This window comes from Labrus mixtus, chromosome 23 (genome assembly GCF_963584025.1).
Source record: "Labrus mixtus chromosome 23, fLabMix1.1, whole genome shotgun sequence".
NCBI classification, from domain to species: Eukaryota; Metazoa; Chordata; class Actinopteri; order Labriformes; family Labridae; genus Labrus; species Labrus mixtus.
In genome coordinates, this window is record NC_083634.1 from 798,158 (window position 1) to 815,034 (window position 16,877).

The 16,877-nt window shown below is 43.1% G+C and overlaps 1 protein-coding gene across 2 annotated transcripts in view; it reads right to left on the bottom strand.

Annotated features, from left to right (window-relative positions):
- peli3 (pellino E3 ubiquitin protein ligase family member 3) overlaps positions 1-16,594 on the bottom strand; it is a 35,821-nt gene extending 19,227 nt beyond the window's left edge. Inside the window, exon 1 of one of the 2 annotated variants that reach the window (XM_061030829.1) lies at positions 16,223-16,594. The gene's annotated coding sequence lies outside the window, so the exon portion shown is untranslated. The remainder of the gene's footprint in view (positions 1-16,222) is intronic. The other variant, XM_061030828.1, reaches the window with a different exon arrangement.
- Between the last annotated feature and the right edge of the window lie 283 nt (positions 16,595-16,877).

Below are 16,877 nucleotides of genomic sequence, written 5' to 3' on the forward strand. Positions count from 1 at the left end.
TAAGACTGAGCTGACACTGTGCTAAGACTGAGCTAAGACCGTGCTAAGATTGTGCTAAGACTGAGCTAAGACTGAGGTAAGACTGAGCTAACACTGTGCTAAGATTGTGCTAAGACTGAGCTAAGACTGAGCTAAGACTAAGCTAAGACTGTCCTAAGACTGATCTAACACTGAGCTAAGACTGAGCTGACACTGTGCTAAGACTGAGCTGACACTGTGCTAAGACTGAGCTAAGACTGTGCTAAGTTTGTGCTAAGACTGAGCTAAGACTGAGCTAACACTGTGCTAAGACTGATCTAACACTGTGCTAAGACTGACCTAACACTGTGCTAAGACTGAGCCAAGACTGAGCTAACACTGTGCTAAGACTGACCTAAGACTGTGCTAAGACTGTGCTAAGACTGACCTAAGACTGTGCTAAGACTGACCTAACACTGAGCTAAGACTGAGCTGACACTGTGCTAAGACTGAGCTGACACTGTGCTAAGACTGAGCTAAGACTGTGCTAAGACTGACCTAATACTGTGCTAAGACTGACCTCACACTGTGCTAAGACTGACCGAAGACTGTGCTAAGACTGAGCTGACACTGTGCTAAGACTGACCAAACACTGCACAAACTGTGAACACTTACCCTAACCCTAAAAACTAAACAGTCAGTAACCAGATAACTATGGAGTTATTATGGCAAAACTATTTGAATATGCACACATATTTCCACAAATGTGTAAAAAGATCCACAAATATGTATAGCCTACTTATCTGCAAATATGTAGACCAATTTCAAAATATTTACTTATTAGAAAATATATTACTTTTTCAGCTGTAAATCCTGAAAATGCACACAAATGATCGCTTACAACTGAGGCGGGCCTCGCCATTGGCTGTCATTTTACACATGACTTTTACCACACTCCTGCCGTGCAAGCTCCACAAATGAGTACACATATCTTCAAATGTGTATCTGACGACCTGCAAACATATTAATGGGGTTTGTTGCCCTGAGCTCACAGGCTAGGCTGCCAGTCCGCGGTAGCACCCAGTGAGTTCAAGACGGACATTACTGAGCTGGATAGCTGTCGTGGGTGCATTTTACTGAGGAGGCTACGATGGAGGGTCCATTAATGTTTGTGTTTTTGAAATTTGTTTCCTGTACAGTTCGGGAAAAGCGGTACGCAGCCTGGCAGCCTAGCCGCCTAGCCGCCTGGCAGCCAAGCCTGTGAGCCTGGGCTCAGGGCAACAAACCCCAATAATATATTTGCAGATCGTCAGACATACATTTGAAGATATGTGTACGCATTTGTGGATATTTTTACACATTTGTGGATCTGTGTACGCATATTCAAATAGTTTTGCCACAATAATAGCTCCATAGATAACCATCAGCTGACACCTGCCCGTCATCTCTGGAGCCTCTGTTACTGTGTTACTGTCAGAACAAACTCAGGGCATTAAAACACACAGAAATACACGAACGCACACACACACACGCACACACACACACACACACACACACACACACACACACACACACACACACACACACACACACACACACACACACACACACACACACGGAGAGTGTGTTTAAGTCTATTATTAATCGGAGGTGGGTTGGACCTCCTACACTGTAAAACATGACAAAGAGCTTTGTTCTCCTATGAGAGGGTTAGATAATCATACTGATCACAGGAACACACACATATGGATCATGACGACACTGACACACACACTTCCTGTTTGATGGGTGTTTATTTGAGATACACAGTAGGAGACTATGATTTCAGGAAGTCGATCTAATGAGGGGAACACCCTCTGTCGATATACGAAGACAAAAACACATTAAGACTGAGGGTCTTTCCTCCTCAGGTTTAAACTCACATTAAGAGTTCATCATTAGGGCTGCTAAGATTTTATTGTGATTAATCTTGTTTTAATTGCATGTTTGTAATTCCTTTATTTCACATTTAAAAATACAAATAGTTAGGCTTTTATTTTTAATGTTTGTCCTGTCTTAAGCTGGGAGTCCTTTACATGCTGTGTGCTTTTATTTTGAAATACAGTAAGGCCCTTCTGCTAGATGGAAGGTTAGGAGAGGAAGTTAAGCACAGAAACAGGAAGTGATTAGGGATCCCAAAGTGAGGTCAAACAGCTCAAATGAACGGTAACAAAGGTCAATGTGTGATGTCATAAAGGTGAATATTACTTTGGACTCGTCAGCTGAGCTGCCTGAGAGTTTGTTAAAGTGAAATGAGACATTCAAAGATGCAGCAGTGTCCTTCTTTTACATCACTGAGACTACAGGGAGACACTGAGGACGACTATCTACGGGGAGCCTGAAGGGACAAAACACCATGAGATTAATGTGATTCACCAGAGGTGCTGCTTGTCAACAGGCTAGGCAGGCAACTGCAAACCAGTAGGGGGCCCCTGAGGGCTCAAAAACTTTAAACCAGAGCAGCTGCCCAAAATGTACAAATTTTGCAGTGACAGCAGAATCCTCCCTAAGGGGGCCCCATCTGACAGCAAAAATGAAGGAGAATCATCCATCTATTAGAGAGAAAAAAAAGAGGTAGAGGAGGAAGCACCCCCCCCCCCCCCCCACCCCAAAATAAATTTTGCCTAGGGCCCCAACAGACTCTAGAATCGCCACTGTGATTCACAAGTTTATTCTGACATCCCTATTGATTAGTAATAAACATTTCTCAGTGTGTTAATCATCTGACTCTCCATCTTTGAAAAAGACATGGCTGCCATGAGAGGATGTAAACAGGAGGGGGGTGAGTAGGTTTGAAGGGCAAGGAGAGGTGACAACAGAGATGAGGGCCATATAAAACACATGCACACACACACACACACAGAATATAGTGTTTGTGTGTGTGTGTGTGTGTGTGTGTGTGTGTGTGTGTGTGTGTGTTTGAGGCTGTGTCAGGTTGATGGATTGCCTCTTCTAGTGCACACATTTTTTTAATCAATGCACATCCTTGGGAGGAGAGAGACAGACAGACACAAAAGATACTGTATATATTGGTGCAGTCTCTAAATGTACTATGGGAGGTAGAGCCTTCAGTTATCAGGCCTGCTCGTGGTACCTACGGTCTCTAAATGTTCTATGGGAGGTAGAGCCTTCAGTTATCAGGCCTGCTCGTGGTACCTATGGTCTCTAAATGTACTATGGGAGGTAGAGCCTTCAGTTATCAGACCTGCTGGTGGTAACTACGGTCTCTAAATGTACTATGGGAGGTAGACCCTTCAGTTATCAGGCCTGCTCGTGGTACCTACGGTCTCTAAATGTACTATGGGAGGTAGAGCCTTCAGTGGTACCTACGGTCTCTAAATGTACTATGGGAGGTAGAGCCTTCAGTTATCAGGCCTGCTCGTGGTACCTACGGTCTCTAAATGTACTATGGGAGGTAGAGCCTTCAGTGGTACCTACGGTCTCTAAATGTGCTATGGGAGGTAGAGCCTTCAGTTATCAGGCCTGCTCGTGGTACCTACGGTCTCTAAATGTACTATGGGAGGTAGAGCCTTCAGTTATCAGGCCTGCTAGTGGTACCTACGGTCTCTAAGTGTACTATGGGAGGTAGAGCCTTCAGTTATCAGGCCTGCTAGCGGTACCTACGGTCTCTAAGTGTACTATGGGAGGTAGAGCCTTCAGTTATCAGGCCCCTCTCCTTTGGAATCATCTACCAGTCGGGATTCGGAGGCAGACACAGTCTGTACTCATAAGAATAGACTTAAAACTTTACTTTTTGATAAATCTTATAGTTAGGGCTGGCGCTGGTGTAGACCAGCTGCTAGTTATGCTGCTATAGGCTTAGACTTTCTCTACCTCTCTCTCTCTCTGTGCATTCACATCATATGCTGATGCATGTCATCATTATCTATAAATCTTAGTTATTAACCACATATTTTTCTGGGAGCATCTGAGCTATCATGTCTCATAGGTTGCTCTGGATTGTTGGTGGGGATGGCCTGCTGCTATGGACCCCCCATGGATGGACCTCAGGTCCATTAGAATCCAGAGAGAAGGACCACAGTAACTAAAGGTCCGCTCTCCAGACTTTGATCTAATTCTGGGTATGGCTAACAAACCTCCAATTGATGACCTGAGGGTCCAGGTTAGGTTGTAGTCTGTGAGCTGGTCAGAAATGTCCTCTGGAGCTAAACCATTGAGAGCTTTATGGATTAACAGCTGGTTTTTAAAAGTGATTCTGTGTTGTATGGGGAGCCAGTGGAGTATTTAGAGGACTGGAGTGATGTGTTCAGATGTTCTCATACGTGTCAGGACTCTGAATTAGTTGAAGACTGTTTGGATGATCCTGCATAAAGAGCCTTACAGTAATCTTACCTGGTTGAGATGAATGCATGGACTTATTTCTCAGTATCTGTTTGGGATCTGAAGGATTAGAATAGTAATATCTTCTTTAAATGGTAAAATACTGTTCTGGTGATACTCATGATGTGATTTTCAAAGCTGAGGTCTGAATTCAAAATAATGCCAAGATTCCTGAGCTGCTCACTGTATTTCCTGGCCATTGATTTGGGGTGTGGATAGATTTGCTGTCTCTGACAGCTTCAATGAAGAGGTTCAATACAACCTGTCAGAATAAATCATTTCAGATGAACAGGCTCTTATAGACAGACATCTCTGCATTAAAAATGAAACTGCATCAAATTCATAAATACACAGCTGGACAGTGTGATGTTCTGCCCTCTCTGCCTGAATGTGATTGGTTTGGTTTAACTGCCTGGCTCAGCAGCCAATATGCAGTCAGGAGGGACATCAGTTAACTATGTAAACCTGAGTTAATCAGGCCTCATCTTATTTAATAATCTCTCTCTCTCTCTCCCTCTCTCTCTCTCTCGCTCTCTCAGGCCTCCACCAGCTGGTTTGGTTCTGTTTAGCACTTCACAATACTTCACTCGCCCATACATCACAATCATGACTGATTTATCAGATTGACATCTTCATGATTGTTTTAACTTTAGCTTGTAATAAATTCACTTAATTTAAACATTTTTTCATGTGTGTTACCTTTCTGTGTCTCTTACTTTGAGCCAGTTCGTGAAAAATGGGGGCTCCTTCTGCAGTTTTGTTTCCGTCGAGCAACATCGTAAACACATTGAAATGTTTATGTAGCTTTCTACATCTGCTAATTTGTTGTGCATTTGATCAACTAGGTCCTTGTTAGTTATGACAAATGTGGGCTTGTATGATTATTCAGATGGATGGGTTTTGCTGTGTTTCTACCTCTAGATGGTGTAAGTTGTCTCTGTTTAGAGGTGTGCCTTCTAAACACTGGGGCAGTGTTCTGCTGTGATTTTTTCCCATCCTAGAGAGTAGTTGTTGAGTTTAGAGTCTTGGATGCTGTGAAGTTGTTTCCTTGTGATCTCACTGGTTAGTGAGGGAGTGGGCCAGGTGGGCTATTTTATTCATCCTTGCAATGGTCCACTCATTTTTTATTTTTCCTTTTTTATTTTCGAGGTAATCCTGGGCAGAGACCTGTTCTCTTTTGGGGCTAGATGTGTCAGGCCTGATTAAAGGTCTGATGTTTAGTCTTTAAAGTCACCTCGAGCCCAGCATGCCTCAGAAGGTTCAGTTCAAGGCAGGTACCAGGGAGAATTGCTTTTCGATTACTGCACTCAGGGGCTTGCTCGTGAAGCACACTAGTGTAGATTTAGCATGTAAGGTCAGTTTGTGTTGGTACTTCAATTTTGGTCTGTGTTTGTCAACCTGAATAAGTCTGTTAAATTTGCTTAACTTGGAATTGTCTGTTGGCCTAACCCAGGGTTGTGCTGGGTAGGTTTTGTTTTTAACAAGGCCAAAAGGGGTTGTCCACATGAAATTGTTGGCCCTTTTCTTTTTTAGCATGATCAGGAAACAGTTTGTAAGCTGGGAGCTGGAAATGTAGTTACAGTGAGCATTACGCTGAATGTTAAGGTCTATCAGTTTGGATAAAAGGCGTTATAGCTCATGCTCTTTGAGTTTGTTGGTTGGGATGAGCTTTGTCTGTGTAATTTGGTCCTCTAATTTGGACACTTTGGTGGCTTTTGGTGCTTTCGGTTAGAGTGACCTTGTTTTGGTAATTTGGTAAAGCGTCTTAAATTCCAGTTTCATTTTGATTGTGTTAGCTGGAGTTTTATAGAGACAATGCATTGTGAAAGCTTGCCTAGCTGCAGACCATTTTATTGACTAATCCTTTCAAACATCTTAAAGGTAAAGGGCAGGTAAGGTTGTGAATCTAAGTCTGTATCCTGACCAAAAAGTTCTCACTGTTCAGTGTTTCCAGAAAAAAACAATTTAATATTGTTACTGTGTCGCTGGTCATTGTTCTAACAAGCCATGATTTTCGGTTGCTTTTCGTGTATCTTAATCTCCTGTGCTTTCAGTCTGCCTCTTAATTTGGTCCTGAGCATCAAAGGTTGCTTAGGAGAGACTGGTTGACAAGTCGGGGTTGAGAGGATGCTTAAGAAGAAGTAGACAATTATTCTGTTATTATTCCTGCTCTGTCTCTTTTGTTATTCCTGCTCTGTCTCTATTGTTAGTCATGCCCTTTCTCTATTGTTATTCATGCCCTTTCTCTATTGTTATTCCTGCTCTGTCTCTGTTATTATTCCTGCTCTGTGTCTATTGTTATTCATGCCCTTTCTCTGTTGTTATTCCTGCTCTGTCTCTATTGTTATTCCTGCTCTGTCTCTGCTGTTATTCCTGCTCTGTCTCTATTGTTATTCATCCTCTGTCTCTGTTGTAAATCTTGCCCTATCTCTGTTATTATTTCTGCTCTGTCTCTATTGTTATTCCTCCTCTGTCTCTGTTGTAATTCCTGCTCTGTCTCTATTATTATTTCGGCTCTGTCTCTGTTGTTATTCCTGTTGTCTCTGTTATTATTCCTGCTCTGTCTCTATTGTTATTCCTGCCCTGTCTCTGATCTGTATCTGCTGTTATTCCTGATCTGTCTCTGTTATTATTCCTGCTCTGTCTCTATTGTTATTACTGCCCTGTCCCTGCTGTCTCTGTTGTAATTCCTGCTCTGTCTCTATTGTTATTCCTGCCATGTCTCTGCTGTTATTCCTGCTCTGTCTCTATTGTTATTCCTGCCCTGTCTCTGCTCTCTATCTGCTGTTATTCCTGCTATGTCTTTATTGTTATTCATGCTCTTTCTCTGTTGTTATTCCTGCTCTGTCTCTGTTGTAATTCCTGCTCTGTCTCTATTGTTATCCCTGCCCTGTCTCTGCTCTGTATCTGCTGTTATTCCTGATCTGTCTCTGTTGTAATTCTTGCTCTATCTCTGTTGTTATTCCTGCTCTGTCCCTGCTCTTTCTCTGTTATTATTCCTGCCCTGTCTCTGCTCTGTCTGTGTTGTAATTCCTGCTCTGTCTCTATTGTTATCCCTGCCCTGTCTCTACTCTATCTCTGTTGTTATTCCTGCTCTGTCCCTGCTCTTTCTCTGTTGTTATTCCTGCCCTGTCTGTGCTGGTATTCCTGCTCTGTCTCTGTTATTATTCCTGCCCTGTCTCTGTTGTAATTCCTGCTCTGTCTCTGCTGTTATTCCTGCCCTGTCTCTGTTGTTATTCCTGCTCTGTCTATGTTATTATTCATGCTGTCTCTGCTGTTATTCCTGCCCTGTCTCTGCTGTTATTCCTGCTCTGTCTCTGCTATTATTCCTGCTCTGTCTCTATTGTTATTCATCCTCTGCCTCTGTTGTAATTCCTGCCATATCTCTGTTATTATTTCTGCTCTGTCTCTATTGTTATTCCTCTTCTGTCTCTTTTGTAATTCCTTCTCTGTCTCTATTGTTATTTCGGCTCTGTCTATATTATTATTCCTGCTCTGTCTCTATTGTTATTCCTGCCCTGTCTCTGCTCTGTATCTGCTGTTATTCCTGATCTGTCTCTGTTATAATTCCTGCTCTGTCTCTGCTGTTATTCCTGCTATGTCTCTATTGTTATTCCTGTCCTGTCTCTGCTCTGTATCTGCTGTTATCCATGCTCTTTCTCTGTTGTTATTCCTGCTCTGTCTCTATTGTTATTCCTGCCCTGTCTCTGCTCTGTCTCTGTTGTAATTCCTGCTCTGTCTCTATTGTTATCCCTGCCCTGTCTCTGCTCTGTATCTGCTGTTATTCCTGATCTGTCTCTGTTGTAATTCATGCTCTATCTCTGTTGTTATTCCTGCTCTGTCCCTGCTCTTTCTCTGTTATTATTCCTGCCCTGTCTCTGCTCTGTCTGTGTTGTAATTCCTGCTCTGTCTCTATTGTTATCCCTGCCCTGTCTCTGCTCTGTATCTGCTGTTATTCCTGATCTGTCTCTGTTGTAATTCATGCTCTTTCTCTGTTGTTATTCCTGCCCTGTCTGTGCTGGTATTCCTGCTCTATCTCTGTTATTATTCCTGCTCTGTCTCTGTTGTAATTCCTACTCTGTCTCTGCTGTTATTCCTGCCCTGTCTCTATTGTTATTCCTGCTCTGTCTATGTTATTATTCATGCTGCCTCTGCTGTTATTCCTGCCCTGTCTCTGCTGTTATTCCTGCTCTGTCTCTGTTATTATTCCTGCTCTGTCTCTATTGTTATTCATCCTCTGTCTCTTTTGTAATTCCTGCCCTATCTCTGTTATTATTTCTGCTCTGTCTCTATTGTTATTCCTCCTCTGTCTCTTTTGTAATTCCTGCTCTGTCTCTATTGTTATTTCGGCTCTATCTCTGTTGATATTCCTGCTCTGTCTCTATTGTTATTCCTGCCCTGTCTCTGCTCTGTATCTGCTGTTATTCCTGATCTGTCTCTGTTATTATTCCTGCTCTGTCTCTATTGTTATTCCTGCCCTGTCTCTGCTCTGTCTCTGTTGTAATTCCTGCTCTGTCTCTATTGTTATTCCTGCCATGTCTCTGCTGTTATTCCTGCTCTGTCTCTATTGTTATTCCTGCCCTGTCTCTGCTCTGTATCTGCTCTTATTCCTGATCTGTCTCTGTTATAATTCCTGCTCTGTCTCTGCTGTTATTCCTGCTATGTCTCTATTGTTATCCATGCTCTTTCTGTTGTTATTCCTGCTCTGTCTCTATTGTTATTCCTGCCCTGTCTCTGCTCTGTCACTGTTGTAATTCCTGCTCTGTCTCTATTGTTATTCCTGCCATGTCTCTGCTGTTATTCCTGCTCTGTCTCTATTGTTATTCCTGCCCTGTCTCTGCTCTCTATCTGCTGTTATTCCTGATCTGTCTCTGTTATTATTCCTGCTCTGTCTCTATTGTTATTCCTGTGCTGTCTCTGCTCTGTATCTGCTGTTATTCCTGATCTGTCTCTGTTATTATTCCTGCTCTGTCTCTATTGTTATCCCTGCCCTGTCTCTGCTCTGTATCTGCTGTTATTCCTGATCTGTCTCTGTTGTAATTCCTGCTCTATCTCTGTTGTTATTCCTGCTCTGTCCCTACTCTTTCTCTGTTGTTATTCCTGCCCTGTCTGTGCTGGTATTCCTGCTCTGTCTCTGTTATTATTCCTGCCCTGTCTCTGTTGTAATTCCTGCTCTGTATCTGCTGTTATTCCTGATCTGTCTCTGTTGTAATTCCTTCTCTATCTCTATTGTTATTCCTGCTCTGTCTCTGCTCTTTCTATGTTGTTATTCCTGCCCTGTCTCTGCTGTTATTCCTGATCTATCTCTGTTGTAATTCCTGCTCTATTTCTGTTGTAATTCCTGCTCTGTCTCTGCTGTTATTCCTGCTCTGTCTATGTTATTATTCATGCTGTCTCTGCTGTTATCCCTGCCCTGTCTCTGCTGTTATTCCTGCTCTGTCTCTGTTATTATTCCTGCTCTGTCTCTATTGTTATTCATCCTCTGTCTCTGTTGTAATTCCTGCCCTATCTCTGTTATTATTTCTGCTCTGTCTCTATTGTTATTCCTCCTCTGTCTCTTTTGTAATTCCTGCTCTGTCTCTATTGTTATCCCTGCCCTGTCTCTGCTCTTTATCTGCTGTTATTCCTGATCTGTCTCTGTTGTAATTCTTGCTCTATCTCTGTTGTTATTCCTGCTCTGTCCCTGCTCTTTCTCTGTTATTATTCCTGCCCTGTCTCTGCTCTGTCTGTGTTGTAATTCCTGCCCTGTCTCTATTGTTATCCCTGCCCTGTCTCTGCTCTGTATCTGCTGTTATTCCTGATTTGTCTCTGTAATTCCTGCTCTATCTCTGTTGTTATTCCTGCTCTGTCCCTGCTCTTTCTCTGTTGTTATTCCTGCCCTGTCTGTGCTGGTATTCCTGATCTGTCTCTGTTATTATTCCTGCTCTGTCGCTGTTGTAATTCCTGCTCTGTCTCTGCTGTTATTCCTGCCCTGTCTCTGCTGTTATTCCTGCTCTGTCTCTATTGTTATTCCTCTGTCTCTTTTGTAATTCCTGCTCTGTCTCTATTGTTATTTCGGCTCTGTCTCTGCTCTGTATCTGCTGTTATTCCTGATCTGTCTCTGTTATTATTCCTGCTCTGTCTCTATTGTTATTCCTGCTCTGTCTCTGCTCTGTCTGTGTTGTAATTCCTGCTCTGTCTCTATTGTTATCCCTGCCCTGTCTCTGCTCTGTATCTGCTGTTATTCCTGATCTGTCTCTGTTGTAATTCCTGCTTTATCTCTGTTGTTATTCCTGCTCTGTCCCTGCTCTTTCTCTGTTGTTATTCCTGCCCTGTCTGTGCTGGTATTCCTGCTCTGTCTCTGTTATTATTCCTGCTCTGTCTCTGTTGTAATTCCTGCTCTGTCTCTGCTGTTATTCCTGCCCTGTCTCTATTGTTATTCCTGTTCTGTCTATGTTATTATTCATGCTGTCTCTGTTGTTATTCCTGCCCTGTCTGTGCTGGTATTCCTGATCTGCCTCTGTTATTATTCCTGCTCTGTCTCTGTTGTAATTCCTGCTCTGTCTCTGCTGTTATTCCTGCTCTGTCTCTATTGTTATCCCTGCTCTGTATCTGCTGTTATTCCTGACCTGTCTCTGTTGTAATTCATGCTCTATCTCTGTTGTTATTCCTGCTCTGTCCCTGCTCTTTGTCTGTTATTATTCCTGCCCTGTCTCTGCTCTGTCTGTGTTGTAATTCCTGCTCTGTCTCTATTGTTATCCCTGCCCTGTCTCTGCTCTGTATCTGCTGTTATTCCTGATCTGTCTCTGTTGTAATTCCTGCTCTATCTCTGTTGTTATTCCTGCTCTGTCCCTGCTCTTTCTCTGTTGTTATTCCTGCCCTGTCTGTGCTGGTATTCCTGCTCTGTCTCTGTTATTATTCCTGCCCTGTCTCTGTTGTAATTCCTGCTCTGTATCTGCTGTTATTCCTGATCTGTCTCTGTTGTAATTCCTTCTCTATCTCTGTTGTTATTCCTGCTCTGTCTCTGCTCTTTCTCTGTTGTTATTCCTGCCCTGTCTCTGCTGTTATTCCTGATCTATCTCTGTTGTTATTCCTGCCCTGTCTGTGCTGGTATTCCTGCTCTGTCTCTGTTATTATTCCTGCTCTGTCTCTGTTGTAATTCCTGCTCTGTCTCTGCTGTTATTCCTGCCCTGTCTCTATTGTTATTCCTGTTCTGTCTATGTTATTATTCATGCTGTCTCTGTTGTTATTCCTGCTCTGTCCCTGCTCTTTCTCTGTTGTTATTCCTGCCCTGTCTCTGCTCTGTCTCTGTTGTAATTCCTGCTCTGTCTCTATTGTTATCCCTGCCCTGTCTCTGCTCTGTATCTGCTGTTATTCCTGACCTGTCTCTGTTGTAATTCATGCTCTATCTCTGTTGTTATTCCTGCTCTGTCCCTGCTCTTTGTCTGTTATTATTCCTGCCCTGTCTCTGCTCTGTCTGTGTTGTAATTCCTGCTCTGTCTCTATTGTTATCCCTGCCCTGTCTCTGCTCTGTATCTGCTGTTATTCCTGATCTGTCTCTGTTGTAATTCCTGCTCTATCTCTGTTGTTATTCCTGCTCTGTCCCTGCTCTTTCTCTGTTGTTATTCCTGCCCTGTCTGTGCTGGTATTCCTGCTCTGTCTCTGTTATTATTCCTGCCCTGTCTCTGTTGTAATTCCTGCTCTGTATCTGCTGTTATTCCTGATCTGTCTCTGTTGTAATTCCTTCTCTATCTCTGTTGTTATTCCTGCTCTGTCTCTGCTCTTTCTCTGTTGTTATTCCTGCCCTGTCTCTGCTGTTATTCCTGATCTATCTCTGTTGTAATTCCTGCTCTATTTCTGTTGTAATTCCTGCTCTGTCTCTGCTGTTATTCCTGCTCTGTCTATGTTATTATTCATGCTGTCTCTGCTGTTATCCCTGCCCTGTCTCTGCTGTTATTCCTGCTCTGTCTCTGTTATTATTCCTGCTATGTCTCTATTGTTATTCATCCTCTGTCTCTGTTGTAATTCCTGCCCTATCTCTGTTATTATTTCTGCTCTGTCTCTATTGTTATTCCTCCTCTGTCTCTTTTGTAATTCCTGCTCTGTCTCTATTGTTATCCCTGCCCTGTCTCTGCTCTGTATCTGCTGTTATTCCTGATCTGTCTCTGTTGTAATTCTTGCTCTATCTCTGTTGTTATTCCTGCTCTGTCCCTGCTCTTTCTCTGTTATTATTCCTGCCCTGTCTCTGCTCTGTCTGTGTTGTAATTCCTGCCCTGTCTCTATTGTTATCCCTGCCCTGTCTCTGCTCTGTATCTGCTGTTATTCCTGATTTGTCTCTGTAATTCCTGCTCTATCTCTGTTGTTATTCCTGCTCTGTCCCTGCTCTTTCTCTGTTGTTATTCCTGCCCTGTCTGTGCTGGTATTCCTGATCTGTCTCTGTTATTATTCCTGCTCTGTCGCTGTTGTAATTCCTGCTCTGTCTCTGTTGTTATTCCTGCCCTGTCTCTGCTGTTATTCCTGCTCTGTCTCTATTGTTATTCCTCTGTCTCTTTTGTAATTCCTGCTCTGTCTCTATTGTTATTTCGGCTCTGTCTCTGCTCTGTATCTGCTGTTATTCCTGATCTGTCTCTGTTATTATTCCTGCTCTGTCTCTATTGTTATTCCTGCTCTGTCTCTGCTCTGTCTGTGTTGTAATTCCTGCTCTGTCTCTATTGTTATCCCTGCCCTGTCTCTGCTCTGTATCTGCTGTTATTCCTGATCTGTCTCTGTTGTAATTCCTGCTCTATCTCTGTTGTTATTCCTGCTCTGTCCCTGCTCTTTCTCTGTTGTTATTCCTGCCCTGTCTGTGCTGGTATTCCTGCTCTGTCTCTGTTATTATTCCTGCTCTGTCTCTGTTGTAATTCCTGCTCTGTCTCTGCTGTTATTCCTGCCCTGTCTCTATTGTTATTCCTGTTCTGTCTATGTTATTATTCATGCTGTCTCTGTTGTTATTCCTGCCCTGTCTGTGCTGGTATTCCTGATCTGCCTCTGTTATTATTCCTGCTCTGTCTCTGTTGTAATTCCTGCTCTGTCTCTGCTGTTATTCCTGCTCTGTCTTTATTGTTATCCCTGCCCTGTCTCTGCTGTTATTCCTGATCTGTCTCTGTTGTAATTCTTGCTCTATCTCTGTTGTTATTCCTGCTCTGTCCCTGCTCTTTCTCTGTTGTTATTCCTGCCCTGTCTCTGCTCTGTCTCTGTTGTAATTCCTGCTCTGTCTCTATTGTTATCCCTGCCCTGTCTCTGCTCTGTATCTGCTGTTATTCCTGACCTGTCTCTGTTGTAATTCTTGCTCTATCTCTGTTGTTATTCCTGCTCTGTCCCTGCTCTTTCTCTGTTATTATTCCTGCCCTGTCTCTGCTCTGTCTGTGTTGTAATTCCTGCTCTGTCTCTATTGTTATCCCTGCCCTGTCTCTGCTCTGTATCTGCTGTTATTCCTGATCTGTCTCTGTTGTAATTCCTGCTCTATCTCTGTTGTTATTCCTGCTCTGTCCCTGCTCTTTCTCTGTTGTTATTCCTGCCCTGTCTGTGCTGGTATTCCTGCTCTGTCTCTGTTATTATTCCTGCCCTGTCTCTGTTGTAATTCCTGCTCTGTATCTGCTGTTATTCCTGATCTGTCTCTGTTGTAATTCCTTCTCTATCTCTGTTGTTATTCCTGCTCTGTCTCTGCTTTTTCTCTGTTGTTATTCCTGCCGTGTCTCTGCTGTTATTCCTGATCTATCTCTGTTGTAATTCCTGCTCTATTTCTGTTGTAATTCCTGCTCTGTCTCTGCTGTTATTCCTGCCCTGTCTCTGCTGTTATTCCTGCTCTGTCTCTGCTATTATTCCTGCTCTGTCTCTATTGTTATTCATCCTCTGCCTCTGTTGTAATTCCTGCCATATCTCTGTTATTATTTCTGCTCTGTCTCTATTGTTATTCCTCTTCTGTCTCTTTTGTAATTCCTTCTCTGTCTCTATTGTTATTTCGGCTCTGTCTATATTATTATTCCTGCTCTGTCTCTATTGTTATTCCTGCCCTGTCTCTGCTCTGTATCTGCTGTTATTCCTGATCTGTCTCTGTTATAATTCCTGCTCTGTCTCTGCTGTTATTCCTGCTATGTCTCTATTGTTATTCCTGTCCTGTCTCTGCTCTGTATCTGCTGTTATCCATGCTCTTTCTCTGCTGTTATTCCTGCTCTGTCTTTATTGTTATCCCTGCCCTGTCTCTGCTGTTATTCCTGATCTGTCTCTGTTGTAATTCTTGCTCTATCTCTGTTGTTATTCCTGCTCTGTCCCTGCTCTTTCTCTGTTGTTATTCCTGCCCTGTCTCTGCTCTGTCTCTGTTGTAATTCCTGCTCTGTCTCTATTGTTATCCCTGCCCTGTCTCTGCTCTGTATCTGCTGTTATTCCTGACCTGTCTCTGTTGTAATTCTTGCTCTATCTCTGTTGTTATTCCTGCTCTTTCTCTGTTATTATTCCTGCCCTGTCTCTGCTCTGTCTGTGTTGTAATTCCTGCTCTGTCTCTATTGTTATCCCTGCCCTGTCTCTGCTCTGTATCTGCTGTTATTCCTGATCTGTCTCTGTTGTAATTCCTGCTCTATCTCTGTTGTTATTCCTGCTCTGTCCCTGCTCTTTCTCTGTTGTTATTCCTGCCCTGTCTGTGCTGGTATTCCTGCTCTGTCTCTGTTATTATTCCTGCCCTGTCTCTGTTGTAATTCCTGCTCTGTATCTGCTGTTATTCCTGATCTGTCTCTGTTGTAATTCCTTCTCTATCTCTGTTGTTATTCCTGCTCTGTCTCTGCTTTTTCTCTGTTGTTATTCCTGCCGTGTCTCTGCTGTTATTCCTGATCTATCTCTGTTGTAATTCCTGCTCTATTTCTGTTGTAATTCCTGCTCTGTCTCTGCTGTTATTCCTGCTCTGTCTATGTTATTATTCATGCTGTCTCTGCTGTTATTCCTGCCCTGTCTCTGCTGTTATTCCTGCTCTGTCTCTGTTATTATTCCTGCTCTGTCTCTATTGTTATTCATCCTCTGTCTCTGTTGTAATTCCTGCCCTATCTCTGTTATTATTTCTGCTCTGTCTCTATTGTTATTTCGGCTCTGTCTCTGATGTTATTCCTGTTGTCTCTGTTATTATTCCTGCTCTGTCTCTATTGTTATTCCTGCTCTGTCTCTGTTATTATTCCTGCTCTGTCTCTATTGTTATTCCTGCTCTGTCTCTGTTGTAATTCCTTCTCTGTCTCTATTGTTATTCCTGCTCTGTATTTATTATCATTCCTGATTGCAGTAAACTGCAGGTGAATGGAGGCGTTTTTCCCACTTCTACTCTCGGCTGAGACACGAGGATGATCATGACGTCCAATCAGAAATGTTCTTCTCAAAAATAATTGTTGTACACACAATTTTTGTGTATAACTGTTGTCATAAAGAGAATATTACACACACACACGCGCACATACACACGCACACACACACACACACACACACACAAACACACGCAAACACACACACACACACACACATAAACACAGGCACACACAGACACAAAGACACACACACACACACACACACACACACAGGTAAATAATAGAGGCTCTCACTCTGCAGAGAAACAAGCGCATGAATAAAATCATATTTAATTTAATCTGCATTACTGACACCTCTGTGACGTCACTGAGCAACAACAAACCACTTCATCACGATCAGATGATTTAAGGAGATCAATCCGCACATTAAAGGTGACTCTCACCTCCATCACACACACACAAACGTACACACACACACACACACGCACACACGCACACGCACACGCACACGCGCACACACACACACACACACACACACACACACACACACACACACACACACACACACACACACGCTGTATTACCCGCTGATCGTCGCTAAAGGAGGTCCGACTGGTCTGAGTGTAATCCGTCTTTGGGTGTGTTAGTCCGGGTTCTGTCGGTGCGCGCGCGGCCTGGTCTGAGTGAAGACGGAGAACAGCAGAGAGGAGGAGGAGGAGGAGGAGGAGCGCAGAGCATCAGCAGCGCGAGCCTCTCCTCCGCTCATGGTACACCAGAGACCGAGATACGTTCACTGCTGCTCGGAAAACACAGCGTCGTGACACGCCTATGTCTCTCCACCACCTCTCTTTCTGTGTGTGTGTGTGTGTGTGTGTGTGTGCGCGCGCGCGCGCGCGTGTGCGTGAGTGAGTGCGTGCGTGCTTTAGAAATAGAAAAACATTGACGTGAACATCGTGTTGCCTTTAAGTGTCCTGGTAAATCTGAGATTTGGTCATTTTAAATACCAGTTCTGTCTCTAAATGCATCAAATACAGATGTGGCGCCATCTACCGGCAGCATTTAAAATAACATGAAAAGAGTTTGTGAGAATAACTCGAGGATGGTAAATAACAACAGTGTTTGTTTGTTTACAGTGTTTGTTTACCTTAGTATTCGTTTACATTAGTGTTTCTTTACATTTGTGTTTCTTTACCTTAGTATTTGTTTACAATGTTTGTTTACATTAGTGTTTGTTTACAG